The sequence below is a fragment of the Pituophis catenifer genome, unplaced genomic scaffold (genome assembly GCF_029215685.1).
Source record: "Pituophis catenifer annectens isolate HBS135680 unplaced genomic scaffold, rPitCat1.0.hap2 SCAF_2, whole genome shotgun sequence".
In the NCBI taxonomy this organism is placed as follows: domain Eukaryota; kingdom Metazoa; phylum Chordata; class Lepidosauria; order Squamata; family Colubridae; genus Pituophis; species Pituophis catenifer.
In genome coordinates this window covers 167730879-167744009 of record NW_027256882.1, presented here as the reverse complement: position 1 = coordinate 167744009, position 13131 = coordinate 167730879, and the positions used below count along the sequence as shown (strand labels likewise).

The 13131-nt window shown below is 39.7% G+C and overlaps 1 protein-coding gene across 1 annotated transcript in view; it reads right to left on the bottom strand.

Moving 5' to 3' along the window:
• The window catches only part of STAT6 (signal transducer and activator of transcription 6), a 98388-nt gene that overhangs the window by 79304 nt on the left and 5953 nt on the right, over positions 1–13131 (bottom strand). The gene's annotated exons all lie outside the window — the stretch shown is intronic.

The following is a 13131-nucleotide window of genomic DNA, read 5'->3' as shown; positions in this document are numbered from 1 at the left end:
TTTTTTTTGCTCTTAAAAGAAAACAAAAGCCTCTGACGATCAGACAACTCAGCTGGGATCGTCAGAGCCTTTTAAAAGCATTTTTTCTACAACCTCTTCGGCCAAAGAGGTTGTAGAAAAAATGCTTTTAAAAGTAAAAAAAAGAGCCTCTGATGATTGCGCAGCTCAGCTCAGCTGGGCATGGGGGGGGGTAGGGATTTTTGCTACCGGTTCTCCGAGCCACCCACCGCCATCGCTACCGGATCGGGCAGATCCGGTCTGAACCGGGATCATTTTACCCCTGCGTTGAAAGTTAGAAGTGAATACATTGTGAAAGTGAAGATCATTTCAAAATCCAAACTCAGTGGAGGAAATACAATCAACACAATTAAAACTTAGGCAATTCCAGTCATTACAGACACAGCTGGAATAGTGGACCGCATTCAAGCAGAACTAAAAGCCCTGGACAGAAAGAACAGAAAAATAATGATAATGAATCATGCCTTTTATCCTCGCAGATTTGATTTACCATGGAGCATAGCTGGGCATGGAATGTTATAAGTAGACCAGACAGTTGCAGAAAGAAATAGAGCATTGAAAAAATATCTGAAGGAGATTAAAGAAAATGCACTGAAACTAGTACACCATAAAGAAACCAAACTAACCTACAAGAAAACCCAAATGAAGAATAAAAAAGAGACATGGCAAAGCAAAGTATTATATGGCCAGTATATTTTTTTAAAAAGCAAGAAAAGCAGATAACAAAACCTGGCAATGACTAAGCAGGAAACTTTAAAAAAGAGGCAGAAGGTTAATTCTGCCTGCAGAAGATAAAGCCTTTAAGAACAAATGCATATAAAGCCAGAACTGAGAAGACAGCAAATGCCATTTCTGCAAAAAACTGAAGAAATAGTGGATCACCTGGTTAGCTGCTGCAAGAAGATGGCTCGACAACAGATTGATTACAAATAATGGCATGATGAAGTAGCAACAAAGATGCACTGGAATATCTGCAAGAAATGTCATTTGCCTACCAACAAGAACTGGTGGGACCGCAAAATAGACAAAGTAATATAATGTAGGTGATGAAGAAGCTAAAGTACTCTGGAACTTTGGAATTCAAATATATAGGCATTTGCTACATAATACCCCAGAATTAACAACTATTAATAAGAAAGACCAAAAAAATCTGGATAGTGGACATTGCAGTACCTAGAGACAGCACAGGGGTGAAATGCTCCCAGTTCGGACCGGATCGCCTGATCCGGTAGGGTTGACGGTGGGTCATCAGAGGCTTTTGTTTTCTTTTAAAAGCAAAAAAAAAAAAAAAAGCTTTTAAAAAGAAAAAAAAGCCTCTGGCGATCAGGCAACTCAGCTGGGATCGTCAGAGCCTTTTAAAAGCATTTTTTAAACAACCCCTTCGTCTGAAGAGGTTGTAGAAAAAATGCTTTTAAAAGTTAAAAAAAAAAATTGGCCATGCTCACCCAGTCACATTACCACCCCCCCAAGCCACACCCACACAACCGGTAGTAACAAATTTTACATTTCACCACTGAGACAGGAGAATAGAAATGGAGAAAATCACAAAACACAAAGTCTGCAAATACAAGTAGAATAATTGGGGCAAAACAAAGATAGTACCAATAGTAATAATGTCACTTGGATGCAAACTCAAAACATCTGGAGCACCATCTGAACATCATCAGCACTGGCAAAAATTACCATCAGTCAATTGCAAATGGCAGCTTTACTTGGAACAACTTTAATCCTGTTTTAACACCATCAAACAACAACCACCACCACCTATCCCATGTCCTTGGCAGGGACTCAGTAGGTGGATAAAATGCCAAATCCAGCCTAAACACCTGGCTGATGTGCAACCAGCCATTACTATCATAATAATATAGGGAACTATGTATTCCCTCCCCTCCCCCAATTTCTGGCTTAGAAACTCTCTTTATCAGCTGGTTTCATTTATTCTGCTCTCTCTTAATGTGGCTTTGCCTTAACATGCTCGGTAAACTCAAGTTTAAACTTGTGGTTCATCAAACATAGTTTATGAGTCAGTGCAACCAATGTCTGAACCTATCTGGTGCTGGTAGGTTTAATAACCCTGATTAAAGAAATCATAACTTAGCAAACCATCATCTGTGAAACCAATCTGTAGATTAGTGACAGCTAAATTGTCACCCTGTTTTAATCACAAAATCTTGGGACAAGATTAGGGCCTCCACTTAATCTAAAGCACATTCAGAAAAAAAAAACACAGCCTTTTGTTTCTATCTGATGGAGCAAATCTTAACCCCAACTTTACTTGTATACGTTTCTTTCAACTTGTTTTCCCACTGAGCTATTTTGTTGGATTTAAGAAGAATTTTTCTTGAAACTACCCAATCACAGAATTTGTCCTTCCCAACTATTTTAGGAACCTTTCTCCAAATATTTACTCCAAAAGCATTCATGACCATTAACTCTCCTCCTCCTAATTTCAAGAAAAGGGACTTAGTTCAACACAGAATTGCAATAATATTTGTGCATAAGAAGAAAGCTGAAGGGAAAGCTCTGTCTCCCAGAGAGACAGAGCAAACCAAGAAGTCTTTCCCACTTGACCTCTTCCAGATGTCGAAGGGAAAACTGTATTCTACTACCACTGGAGGATGCCTAGTTGAAGAAGATTGAGCTGGAATACTGGATGCAAACCATTTTACTTAGAACCCATACAATCCCCATAAATATCAATGAGGCTGTCTCATAAGAAGTGAGAGTATAACTTAGGTTAAGGTATTAAAAGGCAAGTGCAATTGGGGCTTCCATATCCATAAACCATGTTATCTTGATGCTGATTACATATCAAAATTGTTGAGGGTAAACTGCCCTCTGCAGAGTAGAGCGACGGACCAGACAGCGTTGCAATACAGATACTCTCAGACTCTGAATGTTGTTAGAAAAATAAATAGTCTTTACTTGTTGTAAAACAAACAAATCTGGCTTCTCATAAACAAAGATAACACTTTCAATACAAAACAAAGTTTGCTTACAGTTCTAGTTCCGTAACACCGTCACAGTATCTCTAGCAGTAATATCACGAGCAGGAGTGAGGAGGAGTGAATGAACTTCCTGCCTTCCTTTTATTTCTGTTTTAACCACTTAATCAATTGGTCATCTTGTAGCAGTTAAAGTTACAGTACATATTATCTACCCAACCGTAGGATAAGGATCCAACAAAAATACAGATGCTATTAACTTTCATTAGGAAGATGGGTGGTATATCTTTAATTAGGATATTGACTCTAGAATTTTGTAGACTTTTATACCCATCAGCCTCAGCTATCCAGATAGCATCTAATAGTATATAATTCAATTACTTCAATAGATACTTGAACATCTATCGCAGGGGTGTCAAACTCACGTCTTCACGTCGTCGTCACGTGATATATCGTGGCTTTTCCCCCCTTCGCTAAACCAGGGGTGGGCGTGGCCAGCACGTGGTGCATCCAGCTTGCGGGCCACAAGTTTGACACCCCTGATCTATTAACTGGTGAGAAAAAAGTCTTAAGTTAGGTATAAGTATCTATGAATGGCTGGTTCTCATGTATGTTTTGTTAGATTTTGGTTTAGCATATTTTGTGAATTTAGGCATCATGATTTTTGGCTTGGTACAATGCGTGAACCCAGCTACTGTGGTTTATTCAACAAACCAAGATTAAAGCCAATCATTGTTAAGCACCCAGCTTGTGAAGAATGTTTTAATACTGTTCCAAATTACAATGAGCAGTAAGCTGATTGAAGAGAAATTGACAATGCAGAATATATCTAGAGTGTATTTATTTATCCATTCGTTTATTGAATTTGTACAGCCACCCATCTCAAACCTGATGCAAACATGCCTAGTAGACTTCCCTGAAACTCCACTTCTGCTCTACTTATGTATCTTTAAATAAATAATATCACAAACACCACCACTAATTTCTTATGCTTGCTTTCCTTCCAGAAGAAGTGAAATCCAACAGAAATCCAACTTAGTTCTCTTTGGACACAGAAGGAAGGCGAAATAGCGCCGAAGAGCTGATTTGTGGTTGTTCATAAACCAGAGAACTGCTACTAGAAAGTATATAAGGACATGCTATTTCAAGAAATGCTACTGAATAGCATGCAGCCTGTATGAGAAGATTTTAAACTCATTGCCCTGCTGAAATCACTTGAAAGACTCAGACCCAACTTTGGGCAGAGTGACCACATGATATTACACAATTTCCTGAAAACTCATGGAAAGTATCTCAATTTCCAGAAAGGCAAGACAACAATGAATGTGCCTCTACTCAGTTTTTCCTTCCGAGAATGAAAAAAGGTAACTAGTTATTTCCATGATTCCAAACATGATGCCTAACCACAATTACCTGATCTTACCATATACGGTATGAGGTCATCAGCATTTATCCAATATCTTTGATTTTGCCTTTGCTCCTAATTGTTCACACACATCACACTCACATCTGCCTTTTTAACTTGAAACTTTACTTTTAGTGTTTCAGGAACCTGGAAGCATGTTAGAGCAACAGGAGAGATTATTTAGAAAGGGAGTGGTACCCTGTTTTGAACTATTTATTCATTATCAGTTAATAAGTAAATTATTTGTTTTCTTACTGTGTTGTCTAGCAAAACTGATAAGGATGGATCAAATATAGTGGGGAGGAAAGGAAAGGAAAGGAAAGGAAAGGAAAGGAAAGGAAAGGAAAGGAAAGGAAAGGAAAGGAAAGGAAAGGAAGGAAAGGAAAGGAAAGGAAAGGAAAGGAAAGGAAGGAAAGGAAAGGAAAGGAAAGGAAGGAAAGGAAAGGAAAGGAAAGGAAAGGAAAGGAAAGGAAAGGAAAGGAAAGGAAAGGAAAGGAAAGGAAATTTGTGTCTTTAAGTCAGTCTTGATTCCTCATGAATATCTGGACTAGTTCCTGAAGTTTTCTCTGCAAACTTCAGAGAAAACTTCAGAGCCTGAGATGGAGTGACTGGTGGAGGGTCACCCAACTGGCTTAGTGCCTAAGGTGGGACTAGAAGTCCTGGTCTCTAGTCTGGGGCTTTGGCCACTACACCAAAACGGCTCTCCAAACATAACAAAACAGAAAATGCACAATAAAATTCAATATACATTTTTAAGTATCCACTTAAAACCAAGACCAAATTTAACAACACAAAACTATACCCACCACCCTTCCAAAGATTAAACCCAAAATATTAATGCATTTGGAGTAATAACAGGTCATCATGGGAATGGCTCTGAAAAAAACTCTCTAAGAAATTAAACTAAGTCATCAAGCAACCGGTTAACACTATTACAGTATAATAACCTTCTCTTTTTTCAGTTCCTCTGTGGAAACCAGCAAAGCTGTTAAGCCTTACATGAGACACAGGCTGGTAGTCAGATAGGAACAGTTACATCAATAACTTTTATCATTTGCTTAGAACCAAACATTTTGGCAGCTGTATTTCAATAGAATTCTTTTCTAGCCCTTAGGAATTTATTCTTTTGCATGATTAATATGTAGCACCAGAGTCTTATCCCCAATCTCAATATTTACTTATGTACTTCCAGTTAGTCCAATAACTATTTTTTCTGATCCCACTATAGCAGGAGTCCCTAACTCTCGGTCCATGACATGCCAGAAACCGGGCTGCAGAAACAAGCTAAGTCCCATCCGCGGGATGCAGGAAGCACACGAAACCATGTTCCCTCCGGTCTGTGGAAAAACCTCTCTCCACGAAACCGGTCCCTGGTGTCCAAAAGGTTGGGGGCCGCTACACTATAGCACAGGAGGGAATAAAAACAAGATTGACTAGACAAAATTTTGATGGGACCAGGAAAAAAAGCGTTGGCTAAGCTATATAATTACTTATTAGATGAAGACAGAGATGAAGATACAATCAGAAACCAATTGAGAGCATGGGAGAGAAACATTGGGCACAGCTTAAACTTTAATGATTGGGAAGAGGCATGGAATAAAAACTATAAATTAACTAGAGCAGCCACGTACAAGGAAAACCATTATAAAATGCTCCATAGGTGGCATTTAGCACCTGCAAGATTAGCAAAGATGTTCCCCAATGTGCACCCAAATTGTTGGAAATGTGGCCATGGTCAGGGCACCTTCTTTCATATGTGGTGGACATGCCCCGAAGCAAAAAGATACTGGAGTAAAATTCGGAGATGGTTGAAAGACATAATTAAAGAAGAAATCGATTTGAATCCAGAAATATTTCTCCTGGGAATGGCAAAGAAAGGACATGGAAAGGAAAAGGTCCACCTCCTAATACACATAACTACAGCTGCCAGACTGGCGTATGCCCAATACTGGAAAAAGAAAGACCTACCACCAGACGACCTTATAATTAGCAAAATTTTAGAGTGTGCAGAGATAAGTAAATTAACGCACGAGATAAATAATGATGAAAATTCAGATTATGATACTGTGTGGGGAAGATGGTACGAATGGATAAATGATAGAATCAAGGAAGGAGTAAAAGGTGTAGAAATCAATTAGAAATGCATAGTATAAATAACACCAGATATTTTTTCATGTATATATGTACAAACACTGCGAATCCGATGTCAAATAGAAATTGTTATTATATTTTATTTGTATAAAAAAAATCAATAAAGTGTAAATAAAAAAACAAAAAAAAAAACAACCAAGATTGTCAAGATTGTGTTGGCTCTTCTCTAAATGTTGTTATCCTGAACACTATCACCTCTTTGCGCCAAATAGTGCAAAGTGTATTCCATGCAAATCTTCCTGACTCAATTTGGTTACAGCTGCAAAATTATGGGAAGCTGCAGTGCAAATTTATTTATATATTTATCTGGCTCTTCTTACAATGTAAAGGCAGTCTTGAATAAAAGTTTAGTGCTGGAGGAAGTCCTGTAGCCCACGTACAAGTGGAAAAGTGGGTGAAAAAACTCAGCTTCTATGAGTTAATCCATATTGGATTTTTGGCAGTAAAGCAGAAGTTGTTTCCCATTATCTTCTTTTAATATTTTTAAATTCACTGTCTAGTTTATAGTCCTGTGTTTTCCTGGTAGTTTGCTATCCAATGCTATCAAGCTTTTACCTCCCACTGGCTTTCTTCAACATCACACTATGCTGGTAGGATTTGCACCGATCACAAGTTCATACACTGAGTCAACCCAAACAAACCAGAACTTGGCTTAGCAAGTGATCCTTGACGTGAATTGAGAATCAGATATTTTGTATGACTTAAACGATGGCCCCTGGAGCACTGATTTACTTCTCAAAACACTTATGAACTGTTTTGGTCATCTGTTTTATGCTGGTTAGCAAATGTGTGACTTTATTGTTTTTAATAAGCCAAACAGTGTTAGTTCATAATAATGAAGTAAACTAACTAATGAAGTTCATTAGTTAGTTATTATTATGATCTAAGACTAACTAACGAAGTAAACATTTAGACTAATTCAGTCCAAATGTTTTGGTGTTGTATGATGTACGGATGTGTGTGTTTTAACAAGCTGAGTAGCTGTAGAGGCAACCCAGCTTGAGAATGATTTCAACTTTTGACCTAATTTGCATGCTTTATTGGACGTAGCATCCTGACATCTGAAGTGGGACAGGATTCATCTGTTTTCCTTCCTTTTTGTTAACACTTACATCTCTGGGCCAGATCTTGTTCAGATCCAAGCACATAATTTCTATACCTGGATTTTAAACTCAAGAAGAAGCTCCACACGATAATGATCAAAATATACTTTCCACCAAGTAAATAAGAGTATCAGAAATATGCACAGTAAATTAGCTTGAAGAATTGGGGGGTGCAGGTATATTTTGAACTTTGTTTTAAAAAAGTAGATTCCTGTGCCTCCCACACTTCTACAAAAAAATGTCTACTCAGATTATCCCAACAATCAAGTTTATCACTGGGCTAAATGTTTCCAAGTGTACTTACACTCTTCTTTAACACTGTCATATAAGGGTCATGTTTTGCTGAATCATATCAAAGTCCATCTTTTAACATAACAGAGCTTTGTATGAGTTTCAGCCACCATCAAAAGCTATGTAGATCACACAAGACAATAACAGCTAAGTGATTGACAGTTCACTGTTGATTTTCTGGCTGTTTTCTCTCCCATCAAGGGTTGGGAAAACATTTAAGACTGTACACAAACCCAGAGCAGGAAGGATACACATTATTATGAACTAAGTCAGGGGTCCTCAAACTACGGGCCATGGGTTGGATACGGCCCGCCAAAGCCATTAATCCGGCCTGCATGGGACCATGAGGCTGCCCCGCCCACATCGCCCCACCCACCCGCCAGCCCCCACCCTTTGGCCACCCTTACCTTCATGAGCCCCGTGGGCTGAAACTGGAAAGTAAGGCCAAACGTTTTGGCCAGCAGAGTGCTTCTGGGGGCCAGGGAGGCCAAAAATGGGGTGTGTGGAGGCCCTGGGAGGGAAAAATGGCATCCTCCACCTCAGCTTCTTAGCTCAGGCTTCCTCCATCTATCCGTCCCTGGACTCAGGGTGGGGATCAACCAGTGCGCTCCAAGCGGGCAATCACCTGTCGCGGCTCTGACAGGGGCCTGGGAAGTAGGTGCCTCACTGCTGCAGCTTCCAGCAGGCAGGGGGGTGATGTGGGCAGCGCAGCCTCACAGTTTCTGGCCGCCCCCACCTGCTGGCAGCCACAGCACGTGAGGATGCAAAAGGAGCGCCATCCACCAAGGTGCAGGTGTCCGGCAGCAGGGACTCCGCAGCTGGCCCTCCAAGAAACAGGCATGGCGGCAGCAGCACTGGCATCGGCAGCAGGCAGAGTGGGGAGGAAGGCACGTGATGCGGACCACCAGACACGCGTGTTCCGTTCCATGTAGCTGAAGACATGCTCACATTTTCAGTTCTGCACTAGGTGAATCAATTGTTAAATTATGTGAACGTCACCTCTGGTCCCAAGTATGTGGGAGGTTACTGCTGATGGGTGCCTGTTTCCAGGTTCTGGAGTAGACATAAACCTGCCCCTTTCCCTCTCTGAGGAAGCATTTTTTTTTTTTAATGTTATCTAATTCTGGGTTTTATTTAATTGACCAAACTAAGTAATAATTTTAATTAGCAATTTTATGATGTTTGTGTGTCTATATTTTTCTTGACTGTACACCGCCTTGAGTCCTACGGGAGAAAGGCGGTATAGAAATATAATAAATAAATAATAATAAATAATAAGCCCAGCTCTTGGGCTGAGTGCCTTGCCTCCTACCAGTGGTGGGATTCAATTTTTTTAACAACCGGTTCTGTGGGTGTGGCTTATTTGGGTGGGCATGGCGTGGTGGTCATGTGACTGGGTGGCCATGGCTATGTGTATAGGGACTACTCAGAAGGCTGAAAAAAGTCATTTCTGACCGGTCCTCGCACTTTTGACTGGTCCTCACACTTATGCTCATCCTTACATTTATGCCCATTGCAGCATTCTTCACAACCGTATCACTCATTTCACAACTGCATCTCTTCACCATGGTGACAAGATAGGGTGCAAAATGTAAAATGTGAGGACAGTTGTAAGTGTGAGGACCGGTCAAAAATAACTTTTTCAGGCCTCTGAGTAGTCCATATGCACAAAAGGATTACCCAGAGGGCTGAAAAAAGTGATTTCTGACAGGTCCTCACACTTTTGATCGGTCCTCGCACTTATGACTGGTCATCATTTATGCCCGTTACAGCATTCTTAACAACCATGTCACTCATTTCACAACTGCGGTGCTTCATGTGACCGGGTGGCTGTGTCCAAGTAGTCATGTGGCATCGCTTCTTTGCCCTAATGACAGTTTGGTGCAATGGTCATAAATGTGAAAAACTGTCATAAGTCACTTTTTCCTGTGTCATTGCAACTGTTGTAAATCAAGGATTACCTGTACAAAAATACAAAAAGCTTCTTTGCTTGCAAAAAGCTGCCCTAAATATCAATCATTAGATTAGAAAACCTGCAAACTGGAGTTACAAATCAGGGAGGATGCGAGAGAACTTTGAGGAATTAAAATAGTTAAAATGCAATGATAACTATCAGCAGCCAAGTCTTGCTCATAAAGTGAAACCCTTTAGCAGAGAGGTCATTTAAGCTCTCCAGAATGAAGCAAAGGAGCAAACAGAGTATCTGTTGCTTGTTAAACCAATTACCATAACAAATAGACACAGAACTAGTCAGATTTCCAAAGCTGCTTCTTTTCAGAAACAGAGATTAACATTTTTCCTTCCAAACAAAGCTGAATAGGGAAAATTATCTCATCACTAAACACAGGATTAAACATCACCAAGCACAGAATTAAACTTCACCAAAAATCAGTTTTAGACCAAAAGTCAGAAAGGGTAGGTAAACTCATGTTTGAATGTCAATCTTTCTAGCTAGCCAATAAGCCTTGCTGAAAGTCACTCATCTTGGTTCCTTGTCATTAAAAGCTTCTGCTTCGTTACTCAATTATTTCTTCAAAGTGCTGATCATTGCACCCTGGCTGGAAGAACTCCAACAGGGGATTATTTCCTCCCAACAGCGGTGTAAAAAGCTTAAAACAACCCTTCCCCTTTAAGAAAGTAAAGCAAAAAAAAACCCCTGAGAACCTCTAGAACAGGAAGCGACAGTAAGTCTAGGCATACTGCTGGAGAGGCAGTTTCTGTAAGCAGGGCAATAAAGATTAGGCTAGGAAACAACACCAAATGTTGTAATTCCTTACAGGATTAACCCTGTAAAGTGAAAAAAACAAAAGGAGATTTCTTTTAACAACCGGTTCTCCGAACTGCTTAACTACTTGACTACTTAACAACCGGTTCTACCGAACTGGTGCGAACCAGTAGAATCCCACCACTGCCTCCCACCCATCCAAAACAAGGAGAGGCAATGCCTTCCCTGGTTTGTTCTACTTGTTGATTGTAAGCTCCTTGGGACTGAGACTAGATTCCTAAACAACTTTAAAAAACGATTTAGTAAAAAGAAAAGGCAACCAAAAGAGCAACATGCAAACAAAAACAAATAAACACCCCCAGGAGCAAAACAAATTAAAGTTTAATTTGTCTGTATTGTTTAATGGACTGCTAAATTGGCCATGCCCACCAAGTCACATGACCACCTAGCCACGCCCCCCCAGCCAGTCCGGCCCCCCAACAGTCTGAGGGACTGTGAATTGCCCCCCGGTTTAAAAAGTTTGAGGGCCCCTGAACTAAGTGAACAGTTCTTATTTCGCTAAGAAACTAACAAAATAAAAACCTGGAAAGTTCTTGTAAAATATAAAATATCTAGCAAGGAACCACAGCCAATTTCTGAAGGAAATATATATATCTCTATAGCCCACCAGGTTGTATTTCAGCCCTTAAAGATTGTTTGCTAGAGGGTACAAGCATAATGTTTCCACTGAATTTTGCCAACAGCAAATACATTTTAAGACCTTAAATGCTAAGGGGAAGTGAGAGGTTTGATTCATAATGGTGTTGAGAAGCACCCAGTTTATATATAGAACTTGTTACCATGAGATGGGGTAATGGTCACCAAACTAAGAAGCTTTACAAAGAGAACCCACAAAGATGTTTGTGGCCACTATAGAAAAACAAAGCAAAAGTCCATCACTCCTACTTTATTTTCCATCTGGATCCTCTGAGATACAAGAGGCTGGACTAGAGCGACCTATGTTTTGATAGAAGGAAAAGTATGGTAGCCACAGATCATGCAAACATTCAGAGGAGAAGAGATTCTGAATTTTGGAAATTTGGAACTCACCTGCAATTGGATGTCATTCGGAAGCCAACTTTCTCCACCCATATTCTTCTAACAGGATGCATATCTCTACAGAGAAGGAGTTTATTTCATCACCCCACTTATGTTAGCAAAATATTTGCTGAGAAATGCTCATATTGCAGAGGCATATTTGAGAATAAATATTGGGCAATCCCTGTTTCTTTGGGATGGGGGATAAGTGGCTAAGTAACTCAAGTTACAATAAGTTTGTAGGATGTTTTTATAGAGTTCGTTACTTGAATTTTACTGAATCTGCCTGTGTGCAGTGTGTTTGTCCTTTAATTGAGTCCTTCAGCCATGGTGTCAACAACAAAGTATTGGCAGAGATGATTCAGCAGAACAAGCAAAGAGATCCCATTTTGAACTGGGTGAAGTGACATCTATTCATATGGTTCTCTGAGGGGAGAGAGAATTATAACATTTATACGGTCATGTCATCATGCAAATGCCATAAGTAATGTTCTTACATGGGACATTGTGGCCCATGTATGTAATTGTGGCATTCAGAAAAAAATACACTTTGATGTTATTGTTTCACTCACTGCTACGTACAGTATATTGCCAACCATCTGACAATGAGATCTTAGTGGGGTCTTGGAATGTGTGTGCGCTGATTTTATTTTTACTATAGCTTATTAAATAGGTGAGAACAGTTGAATTCACAAACTGAATAAAGCCATAAGTCCTGGTTTGGAAATCACAATGAGTGTTACACATCAACCATTACAAATAAAATAAGTTGAGCACAAGACAGAAATCAAGATATTTTTCTTTAAAATGTACAAAATGATGACATTGACTAACGTGCTAATGACTGCATAGCTCTGGTTACAACAAGCCAAACCAAGTAGTAAGAAGAACCGAGAAGTAAGGATAATTTTTTTGACAGAACAATTAATCTATGGAATAGCTCGCCTCCTGGAGTTGTGGGTGCTCGATCACTGGAGATTTTCAAAAATAGACTGGACAACCATTTCACTAGAATGGTATAAGGCAGAGGTCTTCAAACTTGGCAACTTTAAGACTTGTGGACTTCAACTCCCAGAATTCTCCAGCCAGCAAGCCCTCTGGTATAAGGTCTCCTGCCTTGAGCAGGGAGTTGGACTAGAAGAGGTCCTATGATTCTATGTTCTATGTCCTATTCATATAAAGAGCATATTATATTCCAGAATCCTGAAATTAACCTTTTGGGGACATTATAATACAGATTAAGTTTTATAATATCTGCAATTATATCCACAGAAAGTTGTCATAGCTTCCTGGCACATATCACAAAAGAGAACCATTTTTATTCTACTGTCATTCTTTGATTGGAAGTGAAAGAGCAAAAAGTTTCAGAACTGGTCCAAGACATTTTGCTCCTCACCATTGTACAGAACATTGTAC